At 43.6% G+C, this 16,398-nt stretch overlaps 1 protein-coding gene across 4 annotated transcripts in view; it reads right to left on the bottom strand.

Moving 5' to 3' along the window:
* The window catches only part of MBD3 (methyl-CpG binding domain protein 3), a 106,758-nt gene that overhangs the window by 75,548 nt on the left and 14,812 nt on the right, over nt 1-16,398 (bottom strand). The window lies entirely within an intron of this gene.

Here is a 16,398-nt window from a genome sequence, read left to right as displayed (position 1 = left end):
ACCGGTCTCCAGCTAGTCAAAAAAGATTGGCGAGGGGGTAGTTTCTTACTGAAAATGTCCAAAGCGGAAAGTAAGAAAATATTCGAATTTGCAACATTAGAACCTGGCGGACTCAACTCCAACTTCAAACTCTTTGGATTCTTATAGGGGATGCACTCGGCCCATGGGAACACCCCTATTTGGTCATTAAGGGGGTTGTCCCATGGGCTGACTTCATCCCCTATGGATTTATCTACAACGATGTTATTCAAGTCTTTTTATTATTATTATTATTTCATGTTACCCTTATTTTTCTATTTAATTATTTATTGATTTTTTTGTCTTTTTTGCATTTCATTTTATTTTATTGTATTTCTATTTTTATTTTTATTTATTATTACATTTATTTTTATCTTTATTTTTATTTTTATTATTTTTATATTTAATTCTATTTTTATTTTTACTTTTATTTTATTTCTATTAGTATAACTATTTTTATTTTATTTTAATATTTTCACGTCATTTTTATGTTTATATTTATCGTTATTTTTATTCTTATTTTTACTTTATTTTTATTTTTTATTTAATTTAATTTTATTTTCATTTTTGTTTTATTTTATTCTTTTATTTATCTTCAACACACTGTTTGTGATTTAATCCTATTTCTTATCTCTCTTTATTATAAAAAATTCATTTGTTTGGGAAAACGCATTGTTATACTTTTCCAACAGAATTCACACACCACTTTATACTTAGTATTGCTCTCTAGGTGAACCGATCCATTGAATCCATTTTTGCTTTTTATTATTATCTATCAATGTGTTAAGGGGTGGGATTTGTGCCTATATAAAAAAACTGATGATTTATGGCAACTATCATGACTACTGAGGAAAGGGTTACATTATACAACCCTGAAACGCGTCTAGTCGTTATCTACTGGCATAGTAGCACTCGAACTGTGCCTAAACCTTATGGCCAGTTACCTTTTATGAACTGTACCATTATTAGCGCTCTTACTCTGCTACCTACCCGGTTCAGCAGTTCAGATCCATTCCGGTGTAACCATCCTGGTGCAGCCATCCCGGCTCTGACGTCAGACGCCGGCAACACGAGGTGAACTTCCAGCCCTCCAGTACATGGTCCTGTCCACCAACTAGCAAAGCGGTGAGGAATACCAACTCCAGCGCACGCCAGCGCCACCAGTCCCCGGACACCACTGCGATCTTCGGCGACTGCCAGCGCCTCAGCAGACAGCGACTGCCACCGCGCTCAGATTCTACTGGACCAGGCTCACAATTGGAAGCACCGCACAGAGAACTGTGCACACCACGGACACTCAGCCATTGCGGGAGCAATACCCATCGCCTGAGTTACCATTTACAGACCGGTAACAATTTCTATTACAGACTAAATAACAAGAAAAAGGCAAAAGTTGGGCCGTTGGTGGCGCTGGTCCTGATGAAAAGAAAGCTCTGTAGACCCTTCTCAGTGTCTAAATGTGGTTTTATTAGCACAGAAAGCAACGCGTTTCTGGTCCGAACTGGACCCTTCGTCTGGCAGTGTGCATACAACATAGTGAACAGATGCGGTTAAAATACATTCCTTACGCAACCATAAAGGTTACGTTCATTTGGCAATTCACAGACATGGTTTACGCAAGTAGCGTGGGTAAGTAGAACATCTGTAGCTGGAACTCGGTCCCGTACGAGTGCATTACTATATCTGCACTAGCCGGCCAGGGCGTCAGTAGCTTACAAGGGCAATCTGATATATGTATGTGTAGGGATTGCCTTACTGGGAAATAATATCGGCCGGAGATTGATATCCTTTTTAGTTACTGCGGCTGAGGGAGTAAGGCTGATTTGGTAAGCGTAGCTGGAGATGCTCCTGATAGGTCAGGGGGCGGAGACCTATGTCCCGTGCGTATCACTGACTATTGAGCTGTCAGAACCCTTAGCGATATGGAGCGGTGGCGGAGTTGAGAAGGGGCGGATCTACAAAGGTACTGTACCATTGCGGGTGAGTCTGCTATCGCACAGCGGGGCGATATGCAGCAGTAGTGGAGTAGAAAAAGGGCGGACCTTTGTTGGAAACGGGGCGATATGCAGCGGTATTGGAAAGGGGGCGATATACATCGGGGCGATATGCGGCAGTGGCAGTGTTGAAAAGGGGCGGACCAGTGTTGGAAGAAAATGACAGAAAAGGGGCGGACCTATTTTGGAAAAACTAACACAGATTAGGGTAGAAGGGTAGTGTGGCCGGCTTAATTAGAGGAACTATCACGGATTAGGGTAGAAGAGTAGTGTGACCAGCTAGATGTGCTGTGAGGCACCTAGCTAGGTGGACAATGGTTAGAATCTACTGGGTAGGGTATGCAGCAGCCGTATGAGGTATGTGGTATGGTAGAGATGGGGACAGTATTTTTTAGCCCCTATTGGGAAAAAATATATATGTATTGCCTGGGGTAGGGGAGGGTGGGAATGGTAGTATCCCAGGTATACTCAGGTATGCCGTATGTAGGGCTGTTAGCATATAATACAGTGTGTACAGTATACCGTGTGAGGTATGTAGGACTGTCAGTAGTTGGTGTGGCATACTGGTGATGTGTGAAAGTTGGGATTGAAGGAGCAGGCAGTATTTTAAAGTATTATTTAGGGTGTGTAATAAGGATTACACAAGGATAGTTTCAGAGACTTCGTTGAGTCCAGTAGGCTGGAGAGATCCACACTTGAAAATCCAGAAGACTTCTAATCTCTTCAGTATTTCAAATCTATTCGAACAGGATTTAGGAACATGATCAACAGGGGTAACATTGAAAGGTTTAGCAATCCCTTTGTGGGCCAAGGCACAGTGCCTGGAAAGTCCATGTAAAAGGAATCCCGTCCTTATATTAAACCTGTGCTTATTTATCCTGCTGCGTAACTTTTGAGTAGTCCGCCCAATGTACTGCAGGCCGCAGCAGCATTCAATCAGGTAGATGACAAATTCCGACTCACAGGTAAGATGGTATTTTATCTGGAGGATTTCGTCCGAGGTTTTTGAGCGGAATTCTTGACGGTTATGCATAATTTCAGCACAGCATAGACATCTGGTTTTTCCGCATCTATAACTACCTGGTTTTCCTTTTTGAGTTGGTCTTGGTTGTAGTTGTCTGAGCTGGCTTGGAGCAAGGAGGTTTTTGATGGTGGGGGCCCTACGGAACGTGACTCCTGGATGTTCAGATGTTCCTAGATTATCACAGAGAAGTTTGTCGCTCTCAAGGATGTGCCAGTGTTGTTGGAGAATTTTCTTGATATGATTTGAGGTTGAACTGTAGGTGGTGATAAAGTTGAGTTCCCAATTCTTGGTGGTGGTTCTTTTTGTCTTCGGTTTAAGACAGTCCTCTTGTCTCAGATTTTTAGTTTTTTCGTAGGCGTCAGATAGTAGTTTCGGGGGGTATTTTTTGGCCGTGAATCTTTTCTTGAGTATCCCAGCCTGAGTGCAGAAATCTTTTTGGTTAGAGCAGTTTTTCCTTATTCTCTTGTATTGAGAGTAGGGGATATTCTCAAGCCACTTCTTGTGATGCCCACTGGAGAAGTCAATATAGCTGTAAGTATCGACTTTTTTGAAAAAGGTAGAGGTGACGAATTTGCTGTGATCATGTGATATGATCAGGTCTAGGAACTCAATGAATGTATTGCTGGTATGTATGGTGAAGGTAATACTCCAGTGGTTTGCATTTAGGTGTTCTAAGAGGTAGTTGGTAGATGTTTCTGGACCTCGCCAGATGAAAATTAGGTCATCGATGTACCTCCGATAGAGAATGATGTTCTCCATGATGTTGCTGTGGCCCCATATATGTTCCATTTCAAACGCCCCCATAAATAGATTGGCGTAGGCCGGCACCACCTTGGCCCCCATAGCGGTGCCCTTCTGTTGATGGTATATTCCGCCGTCATACAGAAAGTAGTTGTTTTCCAGTATAAACTGGAGACCTTCCAATAGGAACTCTCTCTGGGGTGTGGTAATTTCTTTATCTTCAGTGAGAAAAAGAAGATAAAGAAATTACCACACCCCAGAGAGAGTTCCTATTGGAAGGTCTCCAGTTTATACTGGAAAACAACTTCTTTCTGTATGACGGCGAAATATACCATCAACAGAAGGGCACCGCTATGGGGGCCAAGGTGGCGCCGGCCTACGCCAATCTATTTATGGGGGCGTTTGAAATGGAACATATATGGGGCCACAGCAACATCATGGAGAACATCATTCTCTATCGGAGGTACGTCGATGACCTAATTTTCATCTGGCGAGGTCCAGAAACATCTACCAACTACCTCTTAGAACACCTAAATGCAAACCACTGGGGTATTACCTTCACCATACATACCAGCAATACATCCATTGAGTTCCTAGACCTGATCATATCACATGAACACAGCAAATTCGTCACCTCTACCTTTTTCAAAAAAGTCGATACTAACAGCTATATTGACTTCTCCAGTGGGCATCACAAGAAGTGGCTTGAGAATATCCCCTACTCTCAATACAAGAGAGTAAGGAAAAACTGCTCTAACCAAAAAGATTTCTGCACTCAGGCTGGGATACTCAAGAAAAGATTCACGGCCAAAAAATACCCCCCGAAACTACTATCTGACGCCTACGAAAAAACTAAAAATCTGAGACAAGAGGACTGTCTTAAACCGAAGACAAAAAGAACCACCACCAAGAATTGGGAACTCAACTTTATCACCACCTACAGTTCAACCTCAAATCATATCAAGAAAATTCTCCAACAACACTGGCACATCCTTGAGAGCGACAAACTTCTCTGTGATAATCTAGGAACATCTGAACATCCAGGAGTCACGTTCCGTAGGGCCCCCACCATCAAAAACCTCCTTGCTCCAAGCCAGCTCAGACAACTACAACCAAGACCAACTCAAAAAGGAAAACCAGGTAGTTATAGATGCGGAAAAACCAGATGTCTATGCTGTGCTGAAATTATGCATAACCGTCAAGAATTCCGCTCAAAAACCTCGGACGAAATCCTCCAGATAAAATACCATCTTACCTGTGAGTCGGAATTTGTCATCTACCTGATTGAATGCTGCTGCGGCCTGCAGTACATTGGGCGGACTACTCAAAAGTTACGCAGCAGGATAAATAAGCACAGGTTTAATATAAGGACGGGATTCCTTTTACATGGACTTTCCAGGCACTGTGCCTTGGCCCACAAAGGGATTGCTAAACCTTTCAATGTTACCCCTGTTGATCATGTTCCTAAATCCCGTTCGAATAGATTTGAAATACTGAAGAGATTAGAAGTCTTCTGGATTTTCAAGTGTGGATCTCTCCAGCCTACTGGACTCAACGAAGTCTCTGAAACTATCCTTGTGTAATCCTTATTACACACCCTAAATAATACTTTAAAATACTGCCTGCTCCTTCAATCCCAACTTTCACACATCACCAGTATGCCACACCAACTACTGACAGTCCTACATACCTCACACGGTATACTGTACACACTGTATTATATGCTAACAGCCCTACATACGGCATACCTGAGTATACCTGGGATACTACCATTCCCACCCTCCCCTACCCCAGGCAATACATATATATTTTTTCCCAATAGGGGCTAAAAAATACTGTCCCCATCTCTACCATACCACATACCTCATACGGCTGCTGCATACCCTACCCAGTAGATTCTAACCATTGTCCACCTAGCTAGGTGCCTCACAGCACATCTAGCTGGTCACACTACTCTTCTACCCTAATCCGTGATAGTTCCTCTAATTAAGCCGGCCACACTACCCTTCTACCCTAAACTGTGTTAGTTTTTCCAAAATAGGTCCGCCCCTTTTCTGTGTCATTTTCTTCCAACACTGGTCCGCCCCTTTTCAACACTGCCACTGCCGCATATCGCCCCGATGTATATGTTCCAAAATAGGTCCGCCCCTTTTCTGTGTCATTTTCTTCCAACACTGGACCGCCCCTTTTCAACACTGCCACTGCCGCATATCGCCCCGATGTATATCGCCCCCTTTCCAATACCGCTGCATATCGCCCCGTTTCCAACAAAGGTCCGCCCTTTTTCTACTCCACTACCGCTGCATATCGCCCCGCTGTGCGATAGCAGACTCACCCCCACTGTACCTTTGTAGATCCGCCCCTTCTCAACTCCGCCACCGCTCCATATCGCTAAGGGTTCTGACAGCTCAATAGTCAGAGTGATACGCACGGGACATAGGTCTCCGCCCCCTGACCTATCAGGAGCATCTCCAGCTACGCTTACCAAATCAGCCTTACTCCCTCAGCCGCAGTAACTAAAAAGGATATCAATCTCCGGCCGATATTATTTCCCAGTAAGGCAATCCCTACACATACATATATCAGATTGCCCTTGTAAGCTACTGACGCCCTGGCCGGCTAGTGCAGATATAGTAATGCACTCGTACGGGACCGAGTTCCAGCTACAGATGTTCTACTTACCCACGCTACTTGCGTAAACCATGTCTGTGAATTGCCAAATGAACGTAACCGTTATGGTTGCGTAAGGAATGTATTTTAACCGCATCTGTTCACTATGTTGTATGCACACTGCCAGACGAAGGGTCCAGTTCGGACCAGAAACGCGTTGCTTTCTGTGCTAATAAAACCACATTTAGACACTGAGAAGGGTCTACAGAGCTTTCTTTTCATCAGGACCAGCGCCACCAACGGCCCAACTTTTGCCTTTTTCTTGTTATTTACACTGCTGGGACATCACCTTTGCTCCAGAGGACCGTGGCTGCAGACCTGAGACATCACCTAAGGCTATCACAGATGTTGTGCTCTCAGCACAACGAAAATAGGTGAGTGTTACAACTTAACTTGTTTTCATCTCACCTATAAACATCCTTCACTAGGGGCGCATATCCCTGTTTTTTTCTTCTACTTTCTAATATTACAGACTGTTTGCTACTGTATCTAAAAGGGACATATCTACCCTAAATACCCAGAAGAGCAACTCTTGAATATATTTGTATGGTACAGATCTTACTCTGCTATTTTATTATCCTATGCCAGGTCTATAGTTTTAATTACTATTGCCTAAATACATTGATAGGTTGCCTTTTAATATGTATGTTCTTCTCACAAGGGCCCTGTGAGAAGTGTCGAAATCTTATCTATATTTTATAATAAATGTTAATTATTATTGAAGCACTATCCACGTATATCCATTTTTATTTACTCACCTAGAAGGTCCGGGCTACATTGTATTTTTAGATTTGTAAATTACTTCTATTAAAAAATCTTAATCCTTCCTGTACTTATTAGCTGCTGAATACTACAGTGGAAATTATTTTCAGTTTCAAACACAGAGCTGTCTGCTGACATCATGAGCACAGTGCTCTCTGCTGACATCTCTGTCCATTTTAGGAACTGTCCAGAACAGCATATCTGATATGGGGATTTCCTTTTACTCTGGACAGTTCCTAAAATGGACAGAGATGTCAGCAGAGAGCACTGTGCTCATGATGTAAATAAGTTCTTAATTAGTTTATTTAGTTTTTGCACTTAAGTTTTTTCCTCCTCGTCCCTATAATAGCCAATAGCTTGCTTTTTGCCGGAACAATTGCACTTTGTAATGAGACCTTTCATTTTTTCCATAACATATGCTCCGAGAAAAAAAAAATTTTATATATATCTATCTATATCTATTTGTAAGGTGAAATTGAAAAAAAATAAATTTTTTTCCTTTGTTTTTTTTATTTTTTATACACCATTCATCTTGTAGTCAAACTTACGTGTTATTTTGATACTTAAAGGGGTATTCCAAGAAAAAAAAAATTCTTATATCAACTGGCTCCAGAAAGTTAAACCGATTAGTAAATTACTTCTATTAAAAAAATCTTAATCCTTTCAATAATTATCAGCTGCTGAAGTGGAGTTGTTTTTCTGTCTGGAAACAGTGCTCTCTGCTGACATCTCTGCTTGTCTCGGGAACTGCACAGAGTAGAAGAGGTTTGCTATGGGGATTTGCTTCTTAACTGGGGGGTTCCCGAGACACGTGTCATTAGAGTGCACTTAGAAAAGAACAACTCAACTTCAGCAGCTCATAAGTACTGAAAGGATTAAGATTTTTTAATAGAAGTAATTTACAAATCTGTTTAACTTTCTGGAGCCAGTTGAAATATAAAAACAGAAGTTTTTTCCTGGATAACCCCTTTAAGGTCAGCCAATAGCAAATATGTTTATATTTATCATTTTAACAGTTTTTATATGAAAAATGGGAAAGGGGGTTGGGGAGGTAATGTGATTTTTTAATACGGAAGGTTAAAGGGGTATTCCGGGCAAAAACATTTTATCACTCTCCCTGCAGCATTCGCATACTATGCGGGTGCTGAATCTCCAGTTTCGGAAACCTCCGGTTTTCCGGGACATGACGTCACGCCACCACACCTCCATTCATGTCTATGGGAGGGAGCGTCCCCTTTGGACAGGGGATAAAATGTCTTTGCCCAGGAATACCCCTTTAATTTATGTATTTTTTAACACAATGTCCCGCCTCGGCCAGTGATCGGCTGAGCGCACAGTCATGTAAGGAGCTCTGGCTGAGCTCCTTACATGACAGTTCGCTCAGCCCTCCCTCCAGGTACCTCCACAGTGGGCCACCTCCCCGCAATTGCACTGCGGGGGGACAATACACCCCACTAGACCACCAGGGATGGTTAAAAGGTCCCTTTAGATCGCCCTGTCAAATCGGACATCAGCAATCTAAAGGGTTAATAGCCGGCTGCAACGATAGCCACATCCCAGCTATTAGCAGTGGCCCCCAGCTACAGCAATCAGCTGGGGGCCGCCGGGTATGGAGCCCGCACCATACACCTTGAGCGCCGCCATATTAACCCCTTAAGAACACAGGACGTAAATGTACGTCCTGGTGCGGTGGTACTTAACGCACCAGGACGTACATTTACGTCCTGTGAATAACCGCAGGCATTGGAGCGATGCCCGTGTCATGCGCGGCTGATCCCGGCTGCTGATCGCAGCCAGGGACCCGCCGGCAATGGCCAACGCCCGCGATCTCGCGGGCGTCCGCCATTAACCCCTCAGGTGCTGGGATCAATACAGATCCCGGCATCTGCGGTATATATATACACACACACACACATCCTTTTTTTAATATACTGCTTGCAAAAAATTTCCAACACACTTATTGCTATTAACACTTTGTGCATTTTTTTATCCCATTGTCTAGAGCCGGAGCAGAGTAGGGGACAGGCTGCAAAGGCATGGTGTGGCCCTAATAAGGGCAATTGCCCCAGTTACATGCCACACAGTTAGGAATCGCCTAAGCTGAAGCCCAAGGATACGTGGGGAATATTTATAAAGGATTTTTTTTCTCCCAAGGGCGAGTGTAGCCTATGTATATAGGAAGAAATAAACCTTGAATTCAACCACTGTTGTATAGCTAATAGACTACCCTGCCTATTTAACCCCTAAAGGACGCAGGACATAAATGTACGTCCTGGTGAACTGGTACTTAACGCACCAGGACGTACATTTATGTCCTAAGCATAAACACGAGCATCGGAGAGATGCCCAGATCATGCACGGCAGGTCCCAGCTGTAATGGCGATCCCGCGGATGTCCGCCATTAACCCCTCAGATGCCTTGATCATCAATACAGATCACAGCATCTGCAGCATCGCGGTCACTAAAATGGATGATCGGATCGCCCGCGACGCTGCGATCATCAAGTACGGCAGACAGAGGTCCCCTCGTCTGCCTTCCCGACATCTTCTGCTCTGATCTGCCTTCCCGCAGACCAGAGCAGAAGATCACCGATAACACTGATCCGTGCTATGTCCTATGCATAGCACTGAACAGTATTTGCAATCGATTGTTTTAAATAGTCCCCTGTGGGCACTATTAAAGTGTCAAAATAAAAGTAAAAAAAAAAAAATTTGAAAAAACCCGCCCCCCCCAAATAAAAACTTAAATTGTCCCATTTTCCCTATTTCGCCCGCAAAAAATGATAAAATATTTTATATACATATTTTGTATCGCCGCATGTGTAAATATCTGAACTATTAAAATAAAATGTTAATGATACCGTACAGTGAACAGCGTGAATGTTATAATAAAAAAAATTGAAAAAGGTCCAAAAACAGCTGCTTTTATTTATAACATTTTATTCTCAAAAAATTAATAAAAAATGGATTATAAGTTTTAAATAAGCAGATATGCTATCAATAAAAAGTACAGATCACGGCGCAAAAAATGAGCCCTCATACCGACGCTTATACGGAAAAATAAAAAAGTGATAGGTCTTCAAAATAGGGGGATTTTAAAACGTACTAATTATGTTAAAAAGTTTGTGATTTTTTTTTTTTTTTTTTTTTTTTAAGCGCAACAGTAATAGAAAAGTATGTTATCATGGGTATCATTTTTATCGCATTGACACAAAGAATAAAGAACACTTCATTTTGACCGTAAATTGTACGGCGTGAAAACGAAACCTTCCAAAAATTTGCAAAATTGCTGTTTTTTTTAATTTCCCCACACAAATAGTATTTTTTGGTTGCATCATACATTTTATGGTAAAGTGAGTGATGGCATTACAACGGACAACTGGTAGCGCAAAAAACAAGCCCTCATACTAGTCTTTGGATGAAAATATAAAAGAGGAAAATGCTGCTGCAGCACCCCGCTATCATTACTGCGCAGAGCGAGATCGCTCTGCACGTAATGACGGGCAATACAGGGGCCGGAGCATTGTGACGTCACGGCCTGCCCCCGTCAATACAAGTCTATGGGAAGGGGGCGTGGCGGTCATCACGCCCCCTGCCATAGACTTGCATTAAGGGGACGGGCCGTGATGTCATGAGGGGCGGAGCCATGAAGTCACGCTGCTCCGGCCCCTGTATCTCCCATCATTACGCACAGAGCAAACTCGCGATCCCCGGGGTCCCCAGCAGCGGGACCGCGGCGATCTAACATCTTATCCCCTATCCTTTGGATAGGGGATAAGATGCCAGGGGCGGAGTACCCCTTTAAGGCTCAAATGAGTCCTTAAGGGGTTAAAGAGCTACTCTTCCCCTAGACATCCTATCCCCTATTCAAAGGATAGGGGATAAGATGTCTGATCGCTGGGATCCCGCCACTGAAGACCCCTGCGATCTCTCCTGCAGCACCCCCGTTTCTCAGCTGCAAAGAGCGAGGATTGCTCTGTGGCTGATGACGGGCGATGCAGGGGAAGGAATATCGCGACGTCACGCCCTGCAAGTCTATCAGAGAGGCCACGGGCATTTTTTTTTTTTGTTTAATTTTTTTCACACATACGCCATTGACCGCGCAGTTTAGTTAACATTATATTTTTATAGTTAGGACACTTACGCATGCGGCAATACCACATGTTTACATATTTTTTATATGGAATTGGGGAAAATGGGGGCAATTTACTTAGTATGGAAGGGGTTAATACACATTTATAAAAAAAAAAAAAAATTACCACCATTTTTTGGTCCTCATACTACATGCAGTCTTTTGACTGCATACACTGTTCAATGCTATGTCGTGGCATAGCATTGATCAGTGTTATCGGCACCCTGCTGCTCCAGCCTGCTGAGCAGGCATGGAGCAGCAGATCACCGATCGGACGGCGATGTAGGTAGGGACCCTGCTCCCGTCCTCTCAGGCCCGGGTCTCTGGACACCACAACATTTTTTTAAAATTGTTGCCATCACTTTAAGGCAGTGGTGGCTCATGGGAGGTAGTGTAACACTGCGCGCCGTGACACGCGCTGGCATGCCAGATGTCGGTGCGAGCAGACATCTGCTCCTAGGCCCTGCTTACCTTGGCACCGAGCGAGGGGAAAGCCGGCATACTTCAGTGTCCTGCCGCAGACCCTCCTGATAAGAAGTTCTTGGTGAGTTAACTCATGGGCGGTCTAGACTGACGGGCGAGTAATGTAGTGGGCAAGGGTGGGGGGGGGGGGATGTAGATGCATGTGGTGTGCATGCATGCAAGTATTAAAGAGGTGTGCATGTATGCATGTTTAAAAAAAAAAAATAAAATCACTAGCAGAAGTTTAAAGGAGCACTGCAGCACAACACTTTTTTCCTTCCCTTGTTCCCGGGCTGCAAAACACAAAAAACATCTTTAACTCCTTCATACGTTCCCCTGTTGCACCGGCATCCTGTTCCTCCGATGCTGCTCTGCTTCTTAGGCTCAGAACGTCACACTGCAGTTGGCGTAGCGCTGGCCGCAGCGTTGTCCCACTTCAGCCGGTGATGGGCTGAGTGCACTATCATGTAAGAAGCCCGGGCACCAGAGAGAAGGCGGGGCACAGGCTCCTTACATGACACGTGTGATCAGCCTATCACTGGCCAAGGCGAGACATTATGCATCCGGCAATACGCTGAGTGCAGTGTGACGATCCGCGCCCAAGAAGCAGAGCAGCACCAGGGGAATGGGATGCAGATATCGGCGCAACGGGGGGAACATAGGAAGGTGAGTTAAAGTTTTGTTTTTTTTTCGCCCAGGGCACAGGGGAAGTGAAAAGTGTTGCACCGCAGTTCTCCTTTAAACATAAGCTCTGAATCCCAGGCTATGGCACTACTTTTTAGGGGCGAAACCCCCTTAGTCATGCGCATGCTCGAGTTAAGGTGATTTTTTATGCCATCTGATTAAAAGACTGGATGCGTAATTGCCCAGCAAGTGTATATGAAGTGTGCTGGTTTGTTTGTGTGATGTGCGTATGTATGATAAATAGATGTGTGTGTGTGTGTGTATGTATTAGTGTTGCACCACATCATGCATGCATGGTCTGGGCCACTGACAAGATTTATTGATGGGTGACACTGAACTCCAATCTGTAGTTCCACAACTGTTCTAAAACCACAACTCCCATAATGCCTAAGCCTTTCCAGGCATTATGGGAGTTGTAGCTTTACAACAGATTGTGATAATTATGGTGGTTATCAGTCTTCCAGTATAGGAGGTTCTCCTGAACTCAGGTGACAGACTGACAACATTATTGCTCTTAGAGGTACTCCTAAAATTTAAAACGAACAACTAGGTAATATTGGGGGGTTGTCACCCATGTGCTGTGTGTCATATACAGTAGGGTAGGAATATTAAAGAAGAAGTCTGGGTGTGGTTAGGGACGTGTAGTCATGAGCGTGTGGCTAGGGGGCTGGGTTGGAGACCGAGCAATGCGCCTGCCACAATTTCACCGCAGGGATCTTTAACAGCACGACTGAGGTGCCAGGAACTGTTTACTTTCACTTTAGATGTGGCGATCAAATTTGATTGCCACGTCTAGAGGATTAATGCTGGGCGGGTTCACCCCCGCTGTAGCGCAGGGTCAGCCAGTGACCCCACGTCATAGAAGGGGAGCGGGACCAGGGCATGCAGGTATGCCCTTGGTCCCCAATAGGTTAAAAGGAAATCTGTGATTAGTGTCACCCGCACTAACCTGTCATACAGACTTGTAGTGCGGGTGACACTGATCGAAATTATACTAGCCTCATCCCGATCAGTCGTTGCATTTTGCCGTAATTCATCTTTTTTTGGTTGATGCAAATTAGTTGCTTGGGGTATGGGTGGAGAAACAGTCGCTGCTCTGGGCACTGCAACGTCATCCTTGCCAGGTGGGCGCTCCATATTCATAACCCCCCTCCCTGATTGCTTGCTCTATGCTACAGTACGGTGCATGCGCCACTTCCGGGGTACACCTGTAAGCGGCGTTCAGGTGAGCTTCATTCCTGCGGCAGACAAGACAGGAGAAGACAGACCATGAGGACGCATGGACGCTCCTTAGATGTCCAAGATGGCGATGGGAATGAGGCTCAGCCGAACACCGCTTCCAGGTGTACCCAGGAAGCAGCGCATGTTCCGTAATTGAGCATAGAGCAGGGAGGCAGATTTTGAATATGCATGAGCAGGGCAGAGCAGAGCGGGGATAACGTCAGTGCCCAAAGCAGCAACCATTGCTCCACCCATGTCCCAAGCAACTCATTTGCATAAACCCAAAAATATTAATTATGGCAGAACACAGCGATGGATCGGGATGAGGTAAGTATTTTGATCAGTGTCACTCACACTACAAGCCTGTATGACAGGTTAGTGCATGAGACACTGATGACAGATTTCCGTTCATATTTGATACTGTTTAATTAGTTATCAACATTCATTTTCTATCTCAGGTGTTCTGAATGATGTGTGATGTGTTTTTAGCCCCTTCCCAACCGATTACATACATGTAACGTCATGGGGAGCAGAAATGATGCAGGCCCGCGTGACGGCTATCAGCAGCTGACATCTGCCAGTAACAACGGAAATCAGAGTTCGCTCTGATGTCCATCATTTAACTGGTTACATTCAACCACTGTTGTATTTAAACATTAAATGCCGCTATTCTCTGGTGTTTAGTGGTTCCATGGCCCCCTGCGATGTTAACGGGGGAGGACGATGGATTGCTAGGGAAGTTGAGGGCCTTATTTTCGCTCCACGGGTTCCCTGGCTCTTGACTGCCGAAGGCTGCCTTAAGCAGCGCTTAGCAATCTAGCACAGATAGCAAAGATCAATGTAATGCTACAACATTACATTTATCTATGCATGCCATATAATTACTACTTGTGAAATACAAAAAAAACAAAGAGACATATTTTGTATCGCCAGGTGCCTAATTGTCCAAACAGCTCTGTAGGTGAGGAGGGGGAGGGGGATCATAGGGGTCAGAACATGTCAATGAACAAGGTTTGTTTGTTTTCCTTTTTTAAATTTTCAGTTTTTTTCCATACCATTAAAATATATATTTTATTTAATTATTATTATTATTATTTTTTTTAAGTTCAGTATCATTGTAATCGAACTGTCCCATAGAAGTCTTACAGTTTTTGTGAAAATATTATTGCCCCACAAAATTGTGCAATTCCATATGTCTTTCAGTTTTGCCATACATATTTTTTATTTCTGGCTTCGTACTACATTATATGATAAAATAAAGTGTAACAATGTAAAGTACAACTTATTCCACAAACAAAAAAAAGTCCTAATACAACTTTAGACAAGAGGGAAAGCGCTCCTAGTGTGATAACGTTATAATGCAATATTATGTAGAGAAGCAAAACTGCTCACCGAAGTGAGTTGTACTACGACCAAGTACAACTGTGGTGTAGGCTTGAAGTTACCCCTTGACGGGTGAAGTTAGGCAGCCGTTCCTGGCAACACAGGTAAAGCACTCACAAGCGGATCCCTCCAAGGAACAGCACAGGAATCAAACCGGCGCTCACAAACTTTAGATGCAAAATTTTCTTTATTTCCCGGCATGCAACACGTTTCGCTGGATAACCAGCCTCATCAGGCATCAAACATGCCTGATGAAGCTGGTTATCCAGCGAAACACGTTGCATGTCGGGAAATAAACATTTTGCATCTGAAGTTTGTGAGCGCCGGTTTGATTCCTGTGCTGTTCCTTGGAGGGATCCGCTTGTGAATGCTAATACAACTTTATCAGTGGAAAAATAAAAAAAGTTACAGGTCTAAGAAGGGGGTTAAACAAGATTTATAATAAAGTTACATTTCATGTGGATATTTTTGTACATCTATATGCCAGTTTTAAATGTTTCTTTAAGATGAGGATATGTTGTAATGCAGACAATTCATTGTAAAACAGTCGGCATCTCAGGTATTTAAAGAGTTAGGTCATTAAAACAACTTTTCACATGCCAGTAAGAAGTCTATACAGGGAAGTGTATGGGGATCTCTCAGCCATCCAGGGAGTGGAGAGCAATGCCACCCGCTTCCCTGGCTAATAACTCACAATCACAGGGGGTCTCAAAAGTGAGACCCGATGCGATCTACAACTTTTGACATGTCTGACAGACATGTCAAAAGTAGTTTTGTTTTTTTAAACAGTAATGCTTCAAGTCTATTGTTCAGTGTTATTGAGCTCTGCTTCTCTAGCCTTCATAAGCAGGCTGAAGGAGAAAACACCAGATCAGATGGCACAGAGGCAGGTAGGAACCCTCTGACCATCATACAGGCTGTTGGTGACCCTACAAACACTAAACGGAGGGCCTGATCAGCCCCACTAAAAGGTTAGCAACTGCACTTAAACTTTGATCGTGGCATGTGAAGGGTTAATGCTCGACATTGGCGAGTTCACAGATGCCCATCATTAGCGGTATGTCCCAGATGCTAATAGCAGCAGGAACTTACCGGGTATGAAGTGCGCTTAGGTTGTGAGTGCACTTCATATACCCCGACTGAAACCAGGGCGTACATGTCCTGTGTAGTCTAAGAGTTAAAAAAAAAAAAAAAAAAAAAAAAGGGCACTATCATTAAAAACAAATTTTTGCTATTGAACTCCTTATGGTAAAAAAAATAAAATAAAATAAAAAATATTTCTACAGTACTTTAAAGAAAAAAAATATG

This window comes from Hyla sarda, chromosome 1, assembly GCF_029499605.1.
Source record: "Hyla sarda isolate aHylSar1 chromosome 1, aHylSar1.hap1, whole genome shotgun sequence".
In the NCBI taxonomy this organism is placed as follows: domain Eukaryota; kingdom Metazoa; phylum Chordata; class Amphibia; order Anura; family Hylidae; genus Hyla; species Hyla sarda.
The sequence above is the reverse complement of the archived record's forward strand: the minus strand, read 5'-3'. Positions and strand labels throughout refer to the sequence as shown.